The sequence below is a fragment of the Balearica regulorum genome, chromosome 3 (genome assembly GCF_011004875.1).
Source record: "Balearica regulorum gibbericeps isolate bBalReg1 chromosome 3, bBalReg1.pri, whole genome shotgun sequence".
NCBI lineage: Eukaryota > Metazoa > Chordata > Aves > Gruiformes > Gruidae > Balearica > Balearica regulorum.
In genome coordinates, this window is record NC_046186.1 from 33,646,070 (window position 1) to 33,659,894 (window position 13,825).

The 13,825-nt window shown below is 38.1% G+C and overlaps 1 protein-coding gene across 42 annotated transcripts in view; it reads left to right on the plus strand.

Annotated features, from left to right (window-relative positions):
* RIMS1 (regulating synaptic membrane exocytosis 1) overlaps positions 1-13,825 on the plus strand; it is a 346,977-nt gene that overhangs the window by 68,835 nt on the left and 264,317 nt on the right. The gene's annotated exons all lie outside the window — the stretch shown is intronic.

Consider the following 13,825-nt stretch of genomic DNA (forward strand, 5'->3'; position numbering starts at 1 on the left):
TTGAAACTTTGCTGCAGATGACGATGATGATAACTTGCTTTTTAAATATATACAAGTTGTCCATCTACATGAAGCAGACCTTTAAGGCCAGGGGTCAGCAGCACTAAATATGTGCACAGAAAATCTCCATCCATCAGTTAGAGTAGCTGGGGAGGCACAAATGAGAGAAAATATTTCACATAAAATATTCATGCTATTGTGAATATTTTTAAGTCTTAGTACACTAGCACCCAAAACTACATTTCTGTTAGTATTTAAAGTGTAGGAATTTGCTGATTTAGAAGATCAATGAAACGAAAAGATAAGCTGCAGTGAAGTGACAGGCTTGGAACAGTCTGCCAACACTTGTTCACAGAAAGGGAAAACAACTTAAAATACAAAATTTCACCAAAAGAAATAGTTAACGCCAGAAGGTTTGGAAATGTATCTTTTTTTTTAAATTGTAGGAGTATTCAAATGAAGTTTTGTGGTATTTGAGCTGTGATGCATAGAGGACTTCTAAATCTTTTAATTTCAGTAGCAACCACGTTTTCATTTCACGCGTGTCTTCAGACAGAACACATTTGAATTTTGAACGAGAAAGCACTTTAAAATGTACCTTGAGTCTAAGAGTAGACTCTCTTGTGTGAAAGCATCTTGCCAATGATGAGGTCTGTTACTGTGAAGGTTTTAGGGCTGATGGATGAGGAACAGCCTTCAGATACCATAGGGATCTGTACAAAGTAAGGACCTAAACAGATAAGCACACCATTTGTTTGGGGTTATCTGGAATTGAAGCTGTGTTGGGATATGCTGTGTTGTTCTGTAATTTTCCTTCTGTGTGCTTACAAGGCACTTATCATCATGGCATTTTGCTTAGATTTAAAAATAGAAACAGTGATAGCAATTTGTGGGGCTTTTTTATTATTATCATTGGGAGAAACAGGTTGCTTAGTTCATAGGGGTGGTTATATACAAGAGAGACAGAGGAAAAAAAAGTGTGCTGTATAGGGTTACTCTCAAATATTTCCTTAGTTTGGTTTTTTTTTTTTTTTTGAAAGAATTTTTGATTTTTCAGCCAAGCAAATCTGTTAATGAATACCATCTGATATTCAGGGATTTTTAAAATTATTTATTTTTAAGTTCAGCCAAAGGAGGTATGGAATGCCCACAAACCAAACTATTTTAGAAGTCAGGCAGAAGAAATGACTGAGGTTGGCTATGATGTCTTAGACCACATTTTGGTTTTGCATTTGTGTACGTGGAGTCCTTGATGAAGTAAGCTCTATAGGCAGATACATCTGACAGGACTTATCACGGCCAAGGAGTACATGTCCACGGTGTACCAGCCCCCTTTAGAAAGGTGATGTTGGAAAACATTATTTGGTAACAGAACTTGTGCTCAGAGGAAGGCCATGCTCCCACTACATGTACGTCCATCAGGAAGGCTGTTCGAGAAGGTTCCTCCATGAATCTTTCCTGTGGGAGGAGGTGGTGCCTTCAGTGAATGAACAGAGGCAGCCTGGCTTGATGGAGTGATTTGTAGTACAGAAAAATCCTCTCAAGTGTGACTTTACTACTTCTCCAGCAGAGGAATAATGACCTCTCCTTCTTAATTTCCAGGGCAGTAAAGTAGATTAGAAGGTGTTCTGTGTGTTTGATACTGTCTGCATCTGATAATGTTTTCTAGGACCACAATATTTTCTTCCTATTATCTGAGAAAGCCAGGAGATCTGTCTAGGTAGCAGAATGGGAGAGAATGCTTCAGTAATTGCTCTACTTCTTAGTGTCTAGGGGATTTTTTTAGGTTGCCTTTATCACCACCTTTCTGCCATGTCTTGATGTAATTTGATATTTTTAAATTGTTTTTTTAACTTGAACCTTGTGATTTCAGAGTGATATTTCAGTGAGTTTGCCATGTTGTGATAGAAGCCAGGAGAGATGCTTTTTTTTAAAAAAAAAAAATCCAGTTATTTTTTTTCTCAGACTACAAATACGATAAATGACTTTTAATCACATGATTGTCACCTATTGTCTTCAGTGGGCAGAGTTAATGCTATTCTGGGTGCCCTGACAGTGCATTTCAGTCCATAACATGTAATGAGTTATTTTTAAATTAACCATTATGTCATTGTTTTTTCATGCTAGGAACAGTTAAAGGGAGGCCTGCAATGTCACTGAAATGTATTTTTTATTATATAATTGAAATGTGCTTCATTCTGAACTGTTTTAACATAATTTTTGTAGCGGAATTTACACAGCATGTAATTTTATCCTTATACTGCATTATCTATATTCTAGCTACTCACCCAATTAAGAAAAGCAGGAAAGAATACTGAGTCAATTAAATGAGCAAATTGACCATTCTGGGAGCCTATTTAACAAGCTATTTTACATCAAAACCTACAGATATTAATCTGACGGAGAATTTCTTTGGTTCTGATAAAAATGACAGCCTGTTACACATCTGTGCCGGAAACATACATTGCTTCATCAAAATACTGTTGCTGTCAATCAACTAAATATTCCAGTCCTCTATCAACAAAAGAGCTAAGATATGTACAAAAATATCTTTATAAGCCACAATTATCTCTTTGGAATGCAAGATAACTATTATTTGATTTGAAGGTTTACAGTATTTGGGGGAGAGAGCAGTTCAAAAGTGTTAAACCACTTTACCACCACCCTGTGGTAAAGAAAGCAGCCGGTGTATAAGAAAAAAAAATAAAATCTGTAGAAGATTAGCATTTGTATTGCATTAAAAACATTAGGCAATATTTTATCAGTGTGTGACCAGTATCACAGAAACGACTCGTTGATTAACTCTGTTCTGGGTAAGTAAGCACACTTAAAAATTTTGCATCTCAGTGTTAAATGCACATACAACTTTAAAATATGATTGTAGTTTAGACCCCTGCCTCCATATTACTAGCATTTAAACAAAAAAACCTAATTAATAATTCAAGTTCATTTACAGACGGTTTAATCGGATTCAGTCACAAAAAGATAAGTGATTTATCATCTGTCATAAATATAAAGCATTGGAAGGGCAAATAATCATTTAAACAATTATGTCTATTTTTACCCCATTGGTTGTGTAACTTGATATGCCTTTTATGAACATCCTGAGTAAACAGTAGGTGGGTGAGAAATTAATTTCCTAAAATTCTGTCTTTTCTCATGGAGGTACTAGGAAGTCAATATTTTAAACAGGCAAAGGTTCATAGGTAAGTGTGTACTGTTGCATGGAGGACATTAAAATAATTCCAAAGTGGCAGTGTAAATAGTTATTATAAATATATTTATTAAAGTAAACTTCAGAAAAGTCAGACAGGAAGAATGAAGTCTGTAATAGGCTGTCACTTTGCATCGCATGATAAAATAAAGCAAAAGTGAAACTGAATCAGTAAAATACATCAGTGAAACTAAATATGCCCATTAATGTATAAATACATTTTTGCAAACAAGATCTGAATCTATGCTTTAAATTATAAGTAAACTCAGCCTTCATATAGGAAAGGGAAATGCTCTGTAATGTAGTGATAATTTAATAAATTTCATTAGAAATTAAATAAAATTTTGTGCTTTCAAAGTTTTTCCTATTAGTGTGTTCCACATACTTGTGTAGTACAAGCACAGAACTCGTGCAGAAGCAAGAGGGCAGATCTGGAAAAGAAGTAAGATGAAGGAGGTGTTCGCTATATAAGGCTTGCAAATGTCAGTAATTTTGCTTCCAACATGTCTTTGCAATATGTCTTCCTGCATTTCTGTTTTGTTATTTAGAAATCTCTTAAAATCATTGTACAAGCAAAAAGCTCAAGCTACGTTGAGTTCAGCTTGCTTTATTGAATTGGAGTATTCAATTCACCAACCAGACACATCATAAAACATGGCTGGAGAAAAAATCCTGCATCATTCCTGCATCCATTTTAGAAAAAGGATGATAATTAAGTTGTTCAGAACAGCTGAAAGGCAAGAATCAAAATATTGCTTGACTACCTCTTGAGGATGAATGATTACATTACATTACATATTGTGATTTAAAGTGGGAGATTGCTACTTTCCCTTCATATGGAAGTTTTCGGTTTGGATTCTGGAGGTTTTGTGCTGGCATGTCTCTGATTTTTTCTACTTTGGTAATCCTGGATTGATTCCTGTCTTCCAGCTACGAGGAACCAGGTGGGACTCCTGTCCGCATTTGCCTTCGTTACCATAAGCTAGTAGAGAAGGGTGATAGGTTAAATATCGACAGTCCTTTCCTTTTTCAAGTGCTGTTTCCTAGCTATAGGCTGCAATTCAAAGTGTATGTGAGTGTGCTGTTCATCTCTTTGATTTGGGAACCTGCTGTTCTGGAGTTGAGGGGAAGCAGTCATTTTGTCACCCTTTTCCTTATACTGATGTTTCTTGACAGGATTTGCTAGAATTAACTCTGCAGCTGCTTTGGGACTTCTGCCCAGACGGGGAATGTGCAGGAATGGCATCCAGCGTGTGTGGGACTGGCTAAAAAATGTAGAGAACAGTGTCCTCCTTAGAGATTACAGAGTAAGAAATTACACCATCCATTTTTCTTTGAGAGAGGTAACCTATGTACTCATCATCAAACCAATCCGAGATATCAACCAGCAGATTTTAGTGCTAGCCTAGAGAGTGGGGTTCCATAGGCACTCTAAGGCAAGAAGCAAGATTTTCCTTTATTTTACTCTGTTGTACTCTGATTATGTAAACTTTGTATTTTCATGATTGCTTCTTCATTAGATGAAAAACCCTGCTACACAGAAGAACAAAATAGTTTCTGTTGGTTCTGAATTTAGCATAGCCTTAAGCCAAAGCTGTTTCCTATCATACGTTGTTAAAAAGTATACCTTTTGAGCTGTTAATTAATATATTTTGTTTGAGACCGTCAGTATTTGGAATAAATGCTTTGAGAATTTCTGGCTTTTGCCTGTTATAATTTCAAGAATGTTTTAAAAATGTCAGCTGCAGTAGCAACCTATTGATATGTACCTCACTCTTTTGCTTATGCTCTTCAGAGTGGTATACTGTAATAGACATATTTCATAATACCATACCATATAAATATTCAGAAAAGTAAAATATTTAAAATTGCATAATTAAAATTTAATCTGAAAGTAATATTCTTTTAAGTCATTGGCATAGTTTTTTGCAAGAAGTGGAGAGTGTTTCAGCAGCTAAAACCAGCAACCTACCCCAAGCCATTTATTTTATCTGCCAGTTTATGAGGTCATGTTGCATTCAACATCAGTTCAGCTCTTTGGCTACCAATGCCATAGGAGGTTTAAACTAATTGTCCTGTTCTTCAGAAAGCCACACAACTTCACATTACTGTGCTGTACATGTGATCTGATTTCATGCTGTGCTTGCTTTTGTCTGCTGTGGTCTTCCAGTGAAGCAAGCAGCAGCATCTCAGATGAGAGGAAGAGAACTCCCATCAATGGTGTCTGTGCGTAGAGCACTCTTCCCATTTCCTGATGTGTTAACTGGTTTTTGGATAACATTGCTCTTCATTTTTCGATTGGCCACCCGCACACACTGAGTTATTTTTACTCCTGTGGACTGTAGCACCCTTATCAAAAAAATGGAGATCATTCTACTTTTTTTTAAATTTAAATAAAACATATTGAAGTCTGTTGACTGAAATAAGAGCTATTTGCAATAGTGAATAGCAATACAAATGCAATAGCAATGACTTTGAATAGTCCATCCTTCCTTCTTTCCTTCCTTCCTTCCTTCCTTCCTTCCTTCCTTCCTTCCTTCCTTCCTTCCATCTATCCTTTCTTTGGGATTTCTCAGTATGTTAAATTATCTATAATTATCTTGTAGTATATGGTCTATGTGAGTCTTTGTCTTGCCTTTGAGCACCTTGATAAATCTTGAAAGGAGTAATTTAAACTCTTTACAGCTGCTGAATTTTTTAATAAGATTACTTGATCTGATAATATACTTCTCTCTCCCATTAGAATATATATTTCAGGTAAATTTAATTGCCTTTTTAAGCTATGTGCATCTTGATAAATTATCTTAAAATAATTTGGATTTATTTTGCACTGCCATAAGTCAAATGATTTTTTTTTTTTAAGCCTTAAGCATAGCATGTGGAAGCACAAACTACAAGCTTTGGTGGTAGCTTTTTTTTTTTTTTTTTTTGGTGTAGGTAGTTTTGAACCTCATGGACTGATTCTGATGGCAAAAATTGTGGTTAGAGCAGGATATTTTTGTTGCTGTTTAAGTTAAAAACATGAAGATGCTGAACACAAAAACTATTTTCAATGAAGCAATAATGGCAAAATAGAAAAGCAGTAAAAGATACTTTTTTTTTTCCCCTGGATCACTTTCCCACCTTCCTGTCTGTGCAAAGTGAGGACTTGCCAGCCTTCCAGCTCACTGTGGGCTCTTTAGTGCTGAGCAGCGTTTCTCTCCCATGTTGGTAACTGCATGGTGTATGGTGCATGTTTTTTTGAGGACAGCTGGTTGTCTCAGCTACCAAAGAATGAAAAAGTCTCTCAGATAAATACAGCCCATCAGACCAAATGCCTGTTAAGTTCATGCCACATGAAGTTCATGGAGTGTCCATCCACGGAGGTATTCAAGATCTGACCGGACATGGTCCCAGGCAACCTGCTGTAGCTGACCCAGCTTGAGCAGGGTGGTATTGGACTGGGGACCACAAGTTGTTCTTCTGAAGGTCAATAATGCCATGAGTCTATAAAATTAAATTCAGCAGAAAAATGAAATCCAAATCAGGGCATGCTGGTATGTGTTATATTTCATAGGTCTCTGTCCTCTTAAATGAGGAATTCATCATGAAATTGTCAAAATAATTCCTGGATTTTTATTTTTATTGAGCTTTTATATCATCAGGATAACAATATTTAAGTTGTTATAGTTCTGTGTAGATGTTTTGACATCCTCATAATTGTAATGCTTCAGTATAATGTATAATGAATGCTTTGTTTCTTGGGAACTTCCATTAGTATCTCTTACAACCATGTTAAATAAGTATTATACTTTGAATTCCATAATGCATAATCATTTTACTCAACCAGCTTCACACTCAGCCAGAAGTTCATAAACTACTTCACTGTTGACTGAACGTTACAGTCAACAGTGGCAAAAATGACAGACACCACCATTAGCAGCCGTGTTGACGGCAAGTTATACTGTTGGCATGGGACGCGATCATCTCTGTGTCGGGCTGCTTGCCAGTTTGAAGTCATTAGTGGTACTTGTACTCAGAGCGGCTACTCTAATGGCCTTTTCTTAGGGTCTGCATTATGGTAAGTCCTATTGCTGTAATTCCAGGCCTCCTACCAGACCTCCTGACTGGCAGAACTTGGAACATAGTACAAAGATAAGTTTTGGCTTCAAATGTTAGTTTCTTTTTAAGATAAATGCTTTAATAATGCAAAACATTTTTACTTTCATTATTACTGTCATAGTTTTTATTAGATGAACCAAGCATATTTTAGGGGGACCTTAACTGCCCTTAGGAGCTTTCATCTTTTTGAAGTTACAGCAAATAAAGCACTTTTACCACTTTTGAAACCACATGTACAGCTAGATCTCTGTTTCTTCTTCTAGTATAACATGACAGGCAATGCAAGGAAAGCTCAGTGTCTGAGAACCCTTAACTCTGCAGGTGGTTGGGGGTGAGGTTTTACTCATCTATTTTTCCTTGTCATCTGAACTTTTTACTTGTTAGTGCTGTCAAAAAGTACTTTCAGAGGGTGCGTATGCTGAGGAAAACATCTGTAATAAGTTGAATGGTAATCCTTTGTATCTTCTTTTTTTCACCATTAACTGTGAAGTTGGGAGACTGTAGGTCACTAGTTCCTTCTCTTTAGAAAACAAAATTATTTCAGAAGAATTTAATCACAATTTGTCCCCCAAACCACAGGGCTTTAAGAGACTTACTCCTGCATTGATAGCTCATGTATTTATGTAGCTCGTTCACTTGCTTCTTTATCGCTTATCTCAAGAGCTATTGAAATATCATTAGAAGTAAAGAATCTCCACCAATGGACTCAACTCAGAGTTGTGCCTCGTTGTCTCAGTCGGAGTTGAATCAGGGGATGGAGGATCTCCACTTCTTTCTTCAAGCTGCACAAACCAGGTGATAGCAGAAACCTCCCAGTAGCTGAATTTGTGTCTTACTAGAGCACACTCTGATAATCTAAAACAAATAGCTGTTTAACTAGGGGAAATTCTGGTCTGCTAGGTGAATCTCATCATTTGAGTCTCTTGAAAAGGAGACATTGGTCCAACTCCAGAGTTTTCCCAAGTCATGCAAACTCCATGCAGTTCCCTCTGGTCTCCAGAATGGTGCTTTTCCTTGCCGTCCGTCAGTGGTTTGCTTTGAAAGTCTCCCTGGCAGCTTTTCAAGTCTAAGTTTCTTCAGTACCCCCCCTTTCTGCTGGTTCATGGTGGGAGCTCACGTGCCAAGGAGCTCTGAGGAGCTCAGCAGGCTTTCCTCCTGCCCCAGGGAAGTTACCAAGGCACTGCAATGGGGTGACCTTCCTCCTGTTCTTCACTTGCGTCCGTTCTGGGTTAAACATATATATAAGGTAGGTAATGCAGTAAACTAAAAACAAACTAAATAATTCTACCATCTGTTATGAGCCATCAAAACAGAAGTAGGATAAAATAAGAATTCATAATAGCTTTAAAAATGTAGTTCAATTTGGAGAGAAAGCAGGTGAATGTTTATGTAACACATCTTACCATGGAAAAAACTAAATTGTACATTTTTGATGTGTTAGTGATTTTAAAGCTTCTTAAATATAATTGGTAAAATTTATCCAGATACCATATCAAAGAGTCACTGTCACCATAAAACTAGGTAGAGCTCTGTGGGTGCCTTCCTTCCTGAATAGATGGACAAATACAACTTACATAATTTGCAGCATATAGTTATTGCTGCCCTCTTGTCTTTCATAAATTAGTGGGTTTAATTAATCTTTTTGTTTATGGTTGAGTTGCTTCTCTTTTGGCTGACTTCACCTCCTGTAGGAGCCATTCTGTCCAGTGGTGCAGAAAACCATGTCTATGATAAAGAGCTTGATAAATCACGAACAGGCATAATATATACAGAGGATTGTTCTTGTATTATACAGTATATGCAAATAAAATGGCCATGGACAAGAATTTTTGTAATGGGACATAGTACAGACTCACCTATGAGATGGGGATCAAACGTGATGTACAGTGGTGATGGAATACCTCTTGGGTTTTCAGTTAAGTGCTTAGTTATGATAGGCTTGTTTATCTTTTAGAAGGCTTCAAAGAAACTAAACATATTTATGAGCAATGTAGTAACCAAAGAGCTGGCTATTCACCAAACTCTTCTACATTCCTTTTTTTTTAATAGAACAATGTGGGGTTTTTTTGGTTTGGTGGGGTTTGTGTGTGTGTGTGTGTGTGTGTGTGTGTAAAGGCATATTACAGAACTCTGAGGTTCTTTGAATTGCTTCTGAACAAAACACAAATTTTAGGAAAGGACAACTTCTAGAAGCTTTCCTTAGCAAAAGTGTTTTAGATAAATAGCGTTGATCCAGAGAGCATGACAAAAAAACGTGTTCTTCAGGAGTGAAAGCTGTTCTTCACAACACAGAAGTTTTCTGTGAGCTTCAGCTTTCAAGTGTGAGATTTTTCTGGAATTCAGGCCATGGTTTCACAGTAGGCAAGAACAGGATGAGGAGAATTCTTGATCTTAAGGCATTGCATTAATACAAATTAATGTGGAAATTGGTTCCTTTGTATTGCGGCATAACTTCAAAATCAGTAGCTTATGGAATGTACTTACTAAATCATGTCTGTCTAGTTGAATAGATTTAATTGTGCTTCACTGAGGAGGATGTAACACCCTTTGAGGATTTCTTTCTTATCAATAACATTTGTATTTAGAAATATATATATGTGCTAAAAAATGTAAAGTAATATCCCAAACTACTACCCTAAAATTAAGAGTACAAATGTGGAAAAAATTATTCATACAGTACATCAGATGGGCTATTTATTTCATTGTGATAATGAAGCACATATTTTTAATGAATTAAAAAACCATTTTGAGAAAAACAGGTGGTGCTAAAGTTGGGACTGAGTCAAGAGGCATCATACTTGCAAATGAGGCAAGTGGTGATAAGTAACACAATGTGCTGTTGGTAAAAATTGTTGACCCAATCTGCTCTGTGCTTTTCAAATCATCCGCCAGATCTTCAAACAATGGCACATGTCTCTTATAAAGCATAAACTGTTTCTTGCTTGTTAAATCTCCAGTAATAAAGAATTAAGAATTTCATTGACAGCAAAGTGATCAAAAAAAAAAAAAACCCAACCAAACTACATCCGAATTATGCCCTTTCTCATGATTTCAAGGAGAGCCTTTTTTAGTCCACCCAAACTGAAGGAATTTCTTTCTTGTTCTGGATAGAGTTGGTTTGTGCTGCATCGGTGGCTTGTTCTGGATAGAGGTGGTTACAGATGTGCCAAAGTTGGCCTTCAGTGTTACCAATTTCAGCAGTCAACAGGAAAGACGAACACAAAATTTATGCACTAAGGAAGATATGGCAGGAACATAGCGTTTTAGCTGTGCGTGGCCCTCCTTTGGTTTTTGTTGCACATCAGTGTACTTCCTGCTGCAGCATAGGGCAGAGTTCAGTCTTTTGAGCTGTTTTACAAAGAAAATGCCAGCCTATTATGCAGTTGCATTACAAAGTGCAGTATGGAAAACTGTCAGTGTTAATAAGTGTTGCCTCTCAGCCTCAGCAGTCCTGTACTGTCAATTTTCTAGTAAACAGGTGCTCAATGTGAATGATATTTAGATTATTTTTTGATAACTTACTCAGCAAAGCTAGTGAGCACTTAACCTCATGGTATTTTTCCAAAAAGTCCCTCCCAGGGACTTGTTGCATGTATCATAGAATCGCAGAAGGGTTTGGGTTGGAAGGGACCTCAAAGACCATCTAGTTCCAACCCCCCTGCCATGGGCAGGGACACCCTCCACTAGACCACGTTGCCCAAAGCCCCATCCAACCTGGCCTTCAGGAACACTTCCAGGGATGGGGCCTCCACAATCTCTCTGGGCAACCTGTTCCAGTGTCTCACCACTCTCACAGTAAAGAATTTCTTTCTAACATCTGATCTAAATCTACCCTCCTTCAGGTTAAAGCCATTACCCCTTGTCCTGTCACTACATGCCCTTGTAAACAGTCCCTCTCCAGCTTTCTTTGTGTTCAGTGCTGCCTTTCAGTGCACCAGAATGAACTTCATGCTGTGATGCACATTTAACCAGCTATGTAGTTGCTGCATGAGTCTTTCATGTGTATGTATGCTCTATGAATTCTTCAGAGTTGGAGGTGAATAGTACCATCTCATTTCCTTTCTGGATGCTTCCAATTCTCCTTAACCAACACATTCAAAGATCATGTCAGGAGGAATTTTAGTGTTGAAATAACTTAAAAAACAAAATAAAAAACTCCAAATAAACATATTTCTCAGATCGGGACATAAATTAAGTCTCCCAATTGCCGAGGGAGCTGGCTGATGTCATTGCAAGACTACTCTCAATTTTCTTTCAAAGAAAGCAAATGCCACTCTTGTATTTGAGAATGGCAAGAAGGAAGATCCAGGGAACTACAGGCCAGTCATTTTATCCTCCAACCCTGCAAAGTTATGGAGCAATTAATCCTGGAAACAATTTCCAAACAAATGAAGGAAAAGAAGGTGATCATGAGTAGTCACCAGGCATTTACAAATGCTTAACCAACCTTATAGCATTCTACAATGGAGTGACTTGCTTGGTGGGTAAGGGGAGAGCAGTGGGTGTTGTTTACCTTGACTTCAGTAAGGCTTTTCAAGCTGTCTTCCATAACATCCTCATAGACAAGCTGACAAGGTACAGGTTAGATAAGTAGACAGTGAGGTGGATTAAAAACAAGCTGAATGATGGGGTGCAGAAGGTGGTGGTCAGTGGCACAAAGTCCAGTCGGAGGCAAGTCACTAGTGGTGTACCTCAGGGATCAATACTGGGTCCAGTACTATTTAACCTCTTCATTAAGGTTACAGTTACAGATGACAGAAAACTGGGAGGAGTGGCTCATGCAGCAGGTAGGTGTGCTGCCATTCAGAAGGACCTGGAATGCTAGAGAACTGGACAGAGAGGAATCTGATGAAGTTCAACAAAGGGATATGTGAAGTCCTGCATCTGGGAAGGGATAACCACAGGCATGAGTACAGGCTAGAGACGGAGCATCTGGAAAGCAAATTTGTTGAAAGGGACCTCAGGGTCCTGGTGGACAACAAGCTGACCAGCAATGCACTCTCAAGGCAAAGAAGGCCAACAACATCCTGGAGCATTAGAATGGAGCATAAGGAGGACTCTTGCTAGCAGGTTGAGGGAGGTGATCCTTTGCCTCTATTCAGCACTGGAATGCTGTGTCTAGTTTCTGGGCCCCTCGCTACAAGAGAGATACAAATACACTGGAGAGAGTCCAGTGAAAGACCATAAAGATGATGAAGGGACTGGGCATCTGTAATGAAAAGAGACTGAGAGAGCTGGGACTTTTCAGCCTGGAGAAGTGAAGGCTCAGGGGGCATTTCATCAATGTGTATAAATACCTGATGGCAGGGAATGAAGACGATGGAATCAAACTCTTCTCAGTGGTGACCAGTGACAGGACAAGAGGCAACAGGCACAAATTAAGAACAATGAAACTCCATCTGAAGACAAGAAAACACTTTTTTTTTTTTTTTTTTTACTGTGTGAGAGTAGTCGAACACTGAAACAGATTGCTCAGGGAGATGGTGGAGTCTTGATGCTTGGAGATACTTCAAACCTGAGTGAACATGGTCCTGGGAAACCTGCTGTAGCTGACCCTGCTTGAGCAGCAAGGTTGGACAAGATTATCTCCAGAGGTTCCTACAAACCTAGATGATTCTGTCATTCTGTGAACCAGACTTACTACTCATCTTGCATCTGTACCTTCAATAGATAGGGGAATGACAGAGAATGAAAAAGAAGCATTTGGGATTTTATCTCCATAAGCATTTAAGATTTCCCATTTTGTAAAATGGAAGCTTTGAAGCTGACTTTCTTTCCTCCCACCCACTTGTGAAGTCTTCTACCTGTTCTTGCTTGTATTTTCTCTGTTCTGGGTTTTCTTGCAACTGCCGGTGCAGCTGCCCTTTCTCTGGACCTAAGCATTAACTTTTCTTTGGCAGACAGTTTCTTCTCTTCTTATGAAATCAGACTTACTTGGCTTTTGGATTTTGACTGGAGTTTCTAGATATTATTTATTTATTACATGCTTTTTGGTTCTAAACAGCCAAAGTTACTGTAATAATCTGGAAGGGGCAGTTGCGACTCTCTCCTGCCCTTCTTATTCAATGCTTTTTTCTTTCCTGGTCTTGACTCTTTTCCCACTCTGTGGTGGGGGGCCTGGCAGGATAGAAGGAAGATATCTCTGGGGTGGTGGAGGGAAGAGCGAAGAAACTGAGACTGGGACACAGTGACTTGAAAAACAAATGGACTTAGAAGAAGGGGAAATGAAATGTTAGCAGAATACAGAAGAGAGAGGAAGACATGTTAGTCTAGTCAGTAGGCTTAGGGGAGATATAGCAAGGTAGAACTGTGGGACATTTGTATTTGCATAAGTTTTCTCTCAGACTTTGCAATGCTTTTCTAAAAGTGGGTGCATCCTGCAGCCCTACTAAGAATAAGCAGGGAATCTTAAGAAGATAATGGTTTAAAAAAAAATAAGTGGGAAGGAAAGTGGAAAAATTAAATAGAAAGTGGAAAAGCGTAGCAGAAGAAGTGATAGGGAAGAAATAG